This window comes from Montipora foliosa, chromosome 3, assembly GCF_036669935.1.
Source record: "Montipora foliosa isolate CH-2021 chromosome 3, ASM3666993v2, whole genome shotgun sequence".
Classification (NCBI taxonomy): Eukaryota; Metazoa; Cnidaria; class Anthozoa; order Scleractinia; family Acroporidae; genus Montipora; species Montipora foliosa.
The window spans coordinates 15,475,559-15,485,558 of NC_090871.1; the positions used below are offsets into that span (position 1 = coordinate 15,475,559).

At 38.6% G+C, this 10,000-nt stretch overlaps 1 protein-coding gene and 1 long non-coding RNA gene across 2 annotated transcripts in view; both read right to left on the bottom strand.

Moving 5' to 3' along the window:
• LOC137995302 (tetratricopeptide repeat protein 28-like) overlaps positions 1-10,000 on the bottom strand; it is an 83,422-nt gene that overhangs the window by 10,104 nt on the left and 63,318 nt on the right. The gene's annotated exons all lie outside the window — the stretch shown is intronic.
• The window catches only part of LOC137996912 (uncharacterized), an 11,369-nt gene continuing 11,218 nt past the window's right edge, over positions 9,850-10,000 (bottom strand). Inside the window, exon 4 of the long non-coding RNA XR_011122393.1 lies at positions 9,850-9,950. This is a non-coding gene — a long non-coding RNA (uncharacterized lncRNA). The remainder of the gene's footprint in view (positions 9,951-10,000) is intronic.

A 10,000-nucleotide genomic window follows, 5' to 3' on the forward strand; every position in this document is an offset into this window, starting at 1 on the left:
CTCTTCTTTCAACCTTAGACCAGAAATTCTACCAAATCTATCTAAGAGACCTTGCAGCAAGAAAAAGGACTGTGTATCACTAACAAAAGTTGTCAGATCGTCAGCAAAGACGCTAAGTTTAACTTCACATTTACCAACTTTGATTCCTTTAATGTCATTATTTTCACGAATACTTATATTGACAATTTCAAGGGCAATAATAAATAGGTATGGTGACAAAGGATCCCCCTGGCGAACTCCTCTATTGACCTCAAAAATATCAGATGCGAAGCCATTATTCATTATACAGCTTGAAATGTCCGAGTAAAGTACTCTAATCCAGTGCAAAAAGGAGTCGCCAAAATTAAAAACTTTTAGTGTATGAAACAAATAATTCCAGCTCAAAGAATCAAAAGCTTTCTTAAAGTCAAATGTTGTCATAAGACCCGGAATATTCTGTAGTTTGGTATACTCCATTACATCATTTATTGATCTCACTGCGTCAAAGATCGTTCTCCCCTTGACATATGCGCATTGGTTTTCATGAATGATAAATGGGAGAGTCTTTTCGAGCCTTACTGCTAGAGCTTTAGATCCGATTTTATAGTCCACATTTAGCAACGATATCGGTCTCCAATTATCCACATACCTTCTATCCTTGTCTTTCTTTTCAATTAACCGAATAATTGCCTGCCGCATGGAATTTGACAGTTTGCCATTTAAATATGCAGCATTTAAAGAGTCTACCAGAAGAGTGCCTAAAATTGGCCAAAACGCTTTGTAGAACTCAGCCGTAAGGCCATCATTTCCCGGCGATTTATTATTTTCAAATTTCTCTAGAGCTTTATAACATTCAGTGTAAGTCAGCAATCCATCACACTGTTGGCTTAGGTTATCCGATAACTTAGGTATGCTAACGTTCTGAGTCTGAAAGGAATGGAAAACATCTTCATCAAAATCTGAATCCCTATTAGCGTATAGATCTTGATAGAATTCTTTTAATTCAGCCATAATAGCTTTGCAGTTTGTCACTACTCGTCCTTGTTTGTCAAACAGCTTTCGAATACAGTTTTTCTTATTTCTAGATTTTTCAAGACCCAAAAAGTATTTGTTATTTTTTTCTCCTTTTTCATACCAATTAGCTTTGGACCGTATAATGTTTCCACGAGTAATGTAGTCATACTCAGAATCATATTCACTTTTAAGTTCTTCAAGCTGCAGTATATTCTGTTCAGTAGGATTACAAGCACAAAGTTCCTCACTTTCTTTAAGTTTCTTTTCAAGATCAGTAAGTTTATTCCTTCTGTCTCTTGCTTTTGATTTACAAAAAGAAATTGTACATTGTCTGATTTTATATTTGATCAAGTCCCAGAGGAGTCTTTTGTCGCTCACCTCTTGAAATTCTGTTAACCAATCTTGGTGACTAGAGGCAATAAGATTAAGGTAGTTGTAATCATTTAAAGATCCAATGTGATGGGCCCCGGACTTTGTCCTCAAAGCTATTAATTTGCAAAGTGATGGCCGAGTGGTCAGATTTAATAGAAGGTATTATATCCGAATCTTCAATAAAGTCCTGAAGTCCATCACTAATTAACCAATAATCTAGGCGTCGCTGAATAAGAGGTTTCCTTTGTCTCCACGTAAACTTTCTTTTGTTAGGGTTCCTAATTCGCCAAATATCAACGAGATCGTATGCCAGTTTAATCTCCATAATATTTTTAACCGAGTCTTTTTTTCCAACACGTCCACCATAATTGTCCAATTCTTCATGTAAATGAGCGTTAAAGTCACCTCCGATGATCAACTGACTACTAAACGTCCCATCCGTTTCGTCTAAAGTTGACAAGATTCTTGAAAAAAAGGAACATTGCTCTGATGTTATGTTTGGGGCGTAAATGTTTAGTAATAAGAACGGAGAGTCTTGAATCAGAGCATCTATAAGAACGTAACGACCATCAGAATCAGACTGAGTGTTTTTCATTTCAAATTGTAATTTGTCATTTATTAAAATCAGAACACCTCTACTGTGATTGGTACCGTGAGAAAAGTACATTTTCCCGGGCCACTGAAATCGCCAACTTTCAACAATATCCGGAGTGCTATAAGTTTCCTGAACAAAGGCAATATCAGCATTTTGCTTATGTAACCAATTAAATACTGCTTTTCTTTTAGTAAAATCCCGAATCCCTCGAGCATTTAAAGAAATTATTTTAAAAGTAACGTTATCAACCGGGGAGCAGTCCATAGCTGAGTGAAGAAAACAAATAATTGTGAAGCGCCTCTTTAAATATTTGAGCTAAAACTTGAAAAAGGTATGTCGCTAAACCATCTAGACGTAAAAAACAAACCAAGACACTGATATCCAAAGTTAACAAAGAAAAATCTACAGGGAACTGCCCCAGCACGCACCCAGCCCAAGAAACTAACTTGAACGGCATGGTTACCTGCTTGAAATAGTTGTCAAAAACGGTCTCAGGGGAGCTCCATCTCATTTACCGACCCAATTTTCCTTTGAAAAGAAGGGTACAAAGGCTACTAGGTGTGAATTGGGCTGTCCGAATTATGCCTTTCCCTCTCTTTCTCCATAAGTTGAAATCATTCCTTGGGAAACCCTGATGAAGAAAGGCATTTTCTTTCTAAATATTAGCTTAACATAGTTATTCATTCACTGCTTAATTTATCTTGTTGTGCCAGTTTATCATCCTGTAGTCAGGGCATTGAACCTATTGTGTTTTCGTCTTTCTCGGCGTTGTTTAAAAAAGTAGGTATGCAATGCGTACATGTGGGTAGCCACTTAGACAACGTACTACCAATGGAGTCTTTAAGTACGTTGTTCATTGTCATTCGGGTTCTAACCATTCACTATACTAGCTCTCTTCGAACTTCATTGGCTTCCCATTGCCTATTGAATCAGGTTTAAGATTTAAATCAATTCATGGATCAGCGCCATCTTATCTTAGTGACTTGATTACGATCGAATAATTGCCTGTTATTAGCAGTTCTGCAGAAGATAAGGTGCCCAACACTTAATGGCAGGTCGCCTGAGCTCCGTGTTGTTATGACACTTGGTGTTTTATTTGCAGAAGCAGGTGCAACACTGTTTGTAGCTGTTCCTTTAATTTTAACATCACTTTCTTGAATGTGGACACAAGCACCAAGAACAATGTGTTAAACCACTGAACAGAAAATTGTGTTTGAAAACCTAGTAGTTAGGCAACAATAGTCTGTCGGATTTCAGGTACGCTGACATTTCATAAGAAGCACTTGTTTTCAACATTTGGAACCTCTTTATACTGGTTAGCTGCCGCATGGAATTTCCCTTAACCAAACATTAAAATCTTATCATCGCGAGAAATTCTTACGAGAACATTTCTATAATTGGAGTTGGAGGCCTTCGGGTAAATGGTCTGGATAGAACAAGTGTTACTAATCATTCCCTCCTTTGGAAGATCCAAAAACATTAAAGAAATTCTTGCACGACCTCGCCGTGCCTATATCAATCACACAGAAAGACAAGGTTGCTTTAAATGTAAAGGGAAATGCAATCTCTGTAAGAATTTTTTAGTTGAATGAGATAGTTTTTCTAGCGCTAGAACAGGCAGGAGCTATCCTATCAGACAACAACTCCATTGTAAATCTAAGAACGTTATCTATTTGATCACTTGCAACAAATGTAATGTCCAGTATATTGGTTCTACAACCAATGAGTTTAAAGTCAGATTTCGGAACCACATGTCAGCCATGAGTACAAAGAAGAACACCTGTGCAGTTGCGTTACACTTTAACAAAGAAACTCATGTTTTATCTGATTTTGGTTTCGTTATCATCGAACAAATTTGCAATTATAGCGATCACAATAGCATCGACGACCGCTTCCTTACAAGAGAAGTTTTTTGGAGTGCACAACTTTGCACCCTTCAACCTTACGGGTTGAATAAAAGATCAGAGTTCAACTCTAGGAATAGAATTAGATATAATTAACACCTGGGTCTTATCACCCACAAGTGTTCTCCTTTTTGACTTGTATAAAAGGTTTTTAGCTTTTTATTCTTTAGATCTTTCAGTGCATCAATCGTTCAAAGGCCCAATCAGGGATCTTGTTACAGGGGTTTTGCTAAAAGCAGGCCTGCGACCCAGCGGCCCGCGGCCCAGCGGCCCGGCGGCCCGAAGGCCCAGCGGCCCGGCGGCCCGAAGGCCCAGCGGCCCGCGGCCCGCGACGGCCCGGCGGCCCAGTGGCCCTGAGGCCAACACAGTTTTGTTGTCCAGCAGTAAATCCACGCGCATGCACAGATTTGAATCGGGTTTGGGCGCGCAAATGAAAAACGGTAAGTTTGAATTCGTTTACCATTTTAATAATCATTTCAATCCTTTTCGATCCTTTCTTTCGTTGCATGTTGCTAAGTGAAAAACGTTGTCATTCTCCGTTGCTAAGTGAAAAACGTTGTCATTCTCTGTTGCTAAAAAAAACGTCATTCTCTGTTGCTAAGTGAAAAACGTTGTCATTCTCTGTTGTTTTCGTCTGTTTACAACAACAAACAGAAACAAGGATTCAAATGATTAAAATGGTAAACGAATTCAAACTCACCGTCGTCCATTTTGCACGCCCAAACCCGATGCAGATCTGTGCATGCGCGTGGATTTACCGCTGGACAGAAAAAATGTGGAAAATCAGGACTGGGCTCCCAGGCCTCCAGGCTGCCAGGCCGTCGCGGGCCGTGGGCCGCGGGCCGCGGGCCGCTGGGTTTTCGGGCCGCTGGGCCTTCGGGCCGCCGGGCCGCTGGACCGTGGCGAAACGTCATTAAAGTGTCTTGACCATCGAAGAAGTACGCTGTTTGCTCTTCTCACACATACTACAATTTTTCAAGTGTAAGCGTGTGGTATCCTTTGGATCCTTCTTCCAAGTGGCATCACCGTTGTTAAGCCAATTCCGCATTCAAATATATATATATATAATTACTGGGTTGCCTATGGCAAACCAGTTGGAATCTGTGTTTAGTTTCGTGTTTTTTTTATTTTTTTTTTCCGTGTCGGTAAAAGTCTTGCCTGTCACTCCCCTGCTAAGTAGTGGCTTTGTGCATAGAGTCTTGTCTGTGTATTTTGTTAGGTTTGAGGGGGCTGGGGGAATACGTAGATTTCCTTGGTGCACACAGATGAACGTTTAATTATTAAACCCGCAATGGCGTCGAAAGTCATGGTAACGGGGATGGCGTTTTAGTGGCAAAAATATACCTTTATGAGATCAAGAATGGAACGTCAATTGGAATAACGAAACAGGCGGGGAAAATAAATATCTGGAATCTTAAAAGCGACGAGGGATGGTCTTCGAGAACAATTGCGGTCGGATATGAGAACGTGTGTGTTGTTTCTAATCTTATTTTATAAACTGTGCTGGTATGTAGAACACTGACAGTAAGTGGGAAATTGAGTATGGGGTATGGGTGTAAAAGGAATCGAATGTCTTGAATGTATCACCGTGTTTACCGAAGTGGCATCTCATTTGTCTGGCAATTTGCATTTAATTTGCAGTCAAGCTGTACAGTTTTCAGGTAAAAAAATAATTGAAAATGTGACAGTGAAGAATTATTGGAAAGAAAGGTTGTTGTCTATTTTGTGCTTTGGAAAAGGTTCTTTAGGAAAGAGTTCAATCTTGAACTGAAAAATATATTTATTTGGATATCGTATGGTTTGTGAGACGGATTGTTTCTTGTTTGCACGCACGGAATTGGAATAGAAAGGGTTTTTTTTGTCTCCAATAGCAAATATTTTGTTAGTTTCAATAAATTTCATGCTGGAAAAGGTTTTTGTGAGATGTTTCAACTGTTGTGATTCATTGTGCTGTGTAGTATTCGAGTTTAACTAATTTGCATAAGTGAGTTGAAATTTAATACGCATTAAATAAAGATGACAGGAATTTGTAGGCATGATCGTTCTGGCAAATGATTACAGCTGGCGATCGTTTTTAATTAAGGTCAGAAAAAGATTTCAGTATAGTCACTCTTGTGTAAAATGAAGTTATTGTTAACTTGAGAAAACAACAATAGGGTCGTTTATACGAGAGAAAATAAGCCGCGGCTTACTCTGGACGCGGCGTACATAATACGCCAAAGGAACTATTTATACGAGTATAAACTCCCAGGCCAGGATAAGCCGGGGCTTGAGAAAGCTGTGAACGTAGATTTTGCATCATTTATATGGGCTGTTCGCGTTTTATTTTCTCTCGTATAAACGGCCCTTATATTTCTTTAACTTTTTTAAAGAGAGAGATTTCGCGCAAATTTTATTTCAAGCTATTCAGTTGAAATATTATTTCTCGCCATTGGCTTCGTTTGCGTGATCATTTACTGGTGTTGACATTTAGGAGGTAGTTGTTTGGTTCTAAACGAGTAGGAATAAAACGACCAGGAATGAGCGAATTTTAGTGGGTGTGCGATAGCAACACGAGACAGGAGTCGAGAGATTCTAACGATAGACAGATATTAGCTAACCCCTCCTGAAATAACCGAAGGAAGGCAGGCGTTGGTGGTTTGTGTGAATTTATAGCACTAAGTGGATGGAAGATTGGGCAGCTTCAGAGACGTCCTTCTGAGGAAACAAATTGTTAAAATAGCTAATTGTGATTGGAGAATTTCGATCCTCAGTATAATAAGTATAATAATGCCTTTTGTTGACAGGCAAAACCATATGATTGAGCGTGATCATACCAAATATCATTTGTTTGCGCGATCAAGTTGTGGCGAAGTGTGCAGCCCATGACAGTATGTCGTTTGTGAGCATATTGCTTTTTGTTGTCTTAAGCTTCTTCCTCGGAACGCTCAAACAACTCACTTATGCACGCGCCGTTTGCGGTAGACCCACACTAAAAGATGCTGTTGAGCGATTGTTTTGGCCGGGGTTGGTCCGCAAACTGAAAGAAAGTTTATATGTTGAGAACAAATGTGTACTAAATGAACAAATATGTGAAAATCATGATATGAACTGCACTGAAAACCAAATGCCAAAGGAGAGAAGCACAGAACTGTGAAAGTTTCCTGAAGAAGAAAGTTCTTGATCTTAAAGTTATTGCTAGCGGTATCGAGCTAGTCGCAGAGATGTACGCCTAGCCGGATGCATTTAGTTAAATTTCTGAAAAAGGTGAATTTTCTGTCTATTTGTATTATCATGGCTTTTTGTTTTCTGCTGTTACTGAATCCCTTTGTATTTGGAGCTGTAACGCTACTTCATGTGCAATTACTTGTATCGTTTGCAATTATCCTCACTAGTGGTGTTGTTAGCATTTTTACTGGGTTGCCAAACCCAGTCGGAATCTCGGTTTCATTTCGTGGGTTTTTACCGGGTTGCTAAACCCAGTCGGAATCTGCGTAGCGTTTCGTCGTTTTATTTTTTTCCGTGTCGGTAAAAGTCTTGCCTGTCACTCCCCTGCTTAGTGGTGTCTTTGTGCATAGAGTCTTCTGTGCGTATTTTGTTAGGTTTGAGGGGGCTGGGGTACCGCAAATGGGGTTTTAGTGCATCTTTAAACAAAATATGCCCTTATGGAGCTCAAGAATGGAACGTCAATTGGATAAACAACTTAGGCGATGAAAAATAAATACCTGGAAGTTAAAGCGACAAGTAATGGTCTTCGACAACAATTTCATTTTTCGCCGTTGGATATCAAGTAAGCTTTAGCTTGGTACTATATTCAACTCTGAAGTCAAATGGCAATTCTTTTATGGATTTAACAAACACTGAAGGAATCGAACGCCTTGAATGCATCACTGTGTTTACTGAAGTCGCATCTAAGTTGTCCGGCAAGTTACATTCATTTTAAGACTCAACTCACCAAAGGTAAAAACAAATTGGAAATGTGACAGTGAAAACTTATTTGAATGAAAACTTGTTGTTTCTTTTGTCTTTTATTATTTACCATCAAGGTTCTTTTGAAAATGGTTTGATGTGAACTGTCAGAAATTAATTTAATTGCATATGCTTTGTGATTGTGTGTTTCGTTTGCACGCACGCAACTGAAATAGGAAGGGTTTTTTTGCCTCTTAATCGCAAATATGTTGTTTGTTTCAATAAATGTTTCGCTGGAAAAGATTTCTGTGAAATTTCCAGCTTTTGTAAACATATCATGTGTAATTTTCGAGCTTAACAAATTTGCATACATGTGTTGAAATGTGATACGGGGAGAATTTTGTGGCAGCGCATAAGTCACGAAAATAAACAGGTCTGTTGGAAGCGTGTTTGAGTTCAACAAAATGAGCCCCAAAATCAGCAAAAAATTGTCGATGAATAATAAAGTAGCTGCTATTTCCAAAATGATGGAATTACCTGGTGATAAATAACCTCGTCTTGGAGAGTAGATTTTTGACTTTGCAGAAACAATGGTGGGCGATTGTGATCTTTGTTTTGAATTCGCTCATTTATTGTCAAACTTTATAACACTTGACAGAAAAAGAAACTTACGAAAACCCGGTATCTTGCCATCATTTGACACAGATGCTTCACTTTAGTAAACTTTAGTATTACAAAGCTGTCAGATGCTCAGCGGGCACGCTTAAACTTGTGGTGAAAGAAGTTGTGAGGGAGCTTGAAAATTATCAACATGTCAGCCCAGAAGCATATGTTTCTCACTTCCTATTTATTTTCTTCAATCTCTTTGGGTTCAGTACTTTGCTAGTAACCACATGTCTTCTCAGGCTATTCACCCAAGACTTCTACCATGGCACTACAATGATAGACAATACCAAAACAATATCGTGCACTGTTAGAGCTACATATTACGCAAGGACAACTTGAATCTCCTTGAAGACAACACACAGCTCAGTTAACATTTTATATGGAATAAATCGCTGTGTTACTTCATTACCAACGTAAGCAATGCGTGTCTATTTTTTCTAAAGAGGACAGGAATTTCTTCTTTCTACAAATGATTAATTAACAGGCCGGTAACCAGGTTTTTAACCCCAGAAAAGGATCTGTTTCGTCGTACGAATGTGCGAGGACCTGTGAGCCAAAGGGCCTCTGCTGGTAAGACTTCTGGGTGACCCTTTAAATGGTCTTCTTAATGACCCCCCAACTTGAAAAAAATTGTCTGGAACGGTGCACGTACCACAGGCAACCCAGTGTACCCTCACGGAGGGTCTAGTTGGTAATGCAAGAGTGAGGTTATTTGGTCATTTGAGCGATGAAATGACCAAATAACCTCACTCTTGCATTACCAATTAATTATTGCTCTAGTTCAACTATTGAGCACTTTTAAGTTGATGAGGACTTCTACCCCTTTTTTGGTTATATATATGTAACTATCAATACAATGATTCTTTGTAGATTAAATGTTCCTTACAAGCACATAAAATGCAAACTAACCAATTAAATTATAGAAAACATACTGTAACTGACATAACGGCAAAATTTTAAAAGTGTAATGCTAAACCGATATGATCAACTTGTTTGTTGAGTTTGGGTTTCAACTGCTCAATATGGTTGATAATTTCAATACTTTTCAAGCAAGAAACATCACAATTATCCTGACAATGTTTAGAAAAACTAAGATGCTTGAAAATACATGTATAATGATAATTTTTATCCCAGAAAAGGTGCTAATTTGCACGTGTGTAGAAATGCCTGTTATTTTCCTTGTCAAATTTTTGAACCTTCTCTTGCACAAAGTTCAATTTCCACTATGGAAGACCAAATATTTTCTCGGTCAATTTATGACAGCCGATGACATGCATGACAGGTCAACTTCCGGTTTTCAAAATGCATGGGTTTGTCTGCAAGCGTTTTCTTCTTGTCTTGTCCCATTTTTTGTAACTCTAAAAAATTTTAATTTGATGTGGTTATCCACTGTGGGAAATAAGTTTCCAACACAAATCATTTATGCCTATCGAAACACCGTGGATCGAGATCAAGTGACTGTAAACAAAAAATATGAAAATACATCACTTTCTTTCTCGATGTGTAAGGAAAGAATAGAGGGTAGTATAGTTCTGTAAGACGGCCAAAACAAGAACAAATAAACAAAGCTACAATAAGCCAA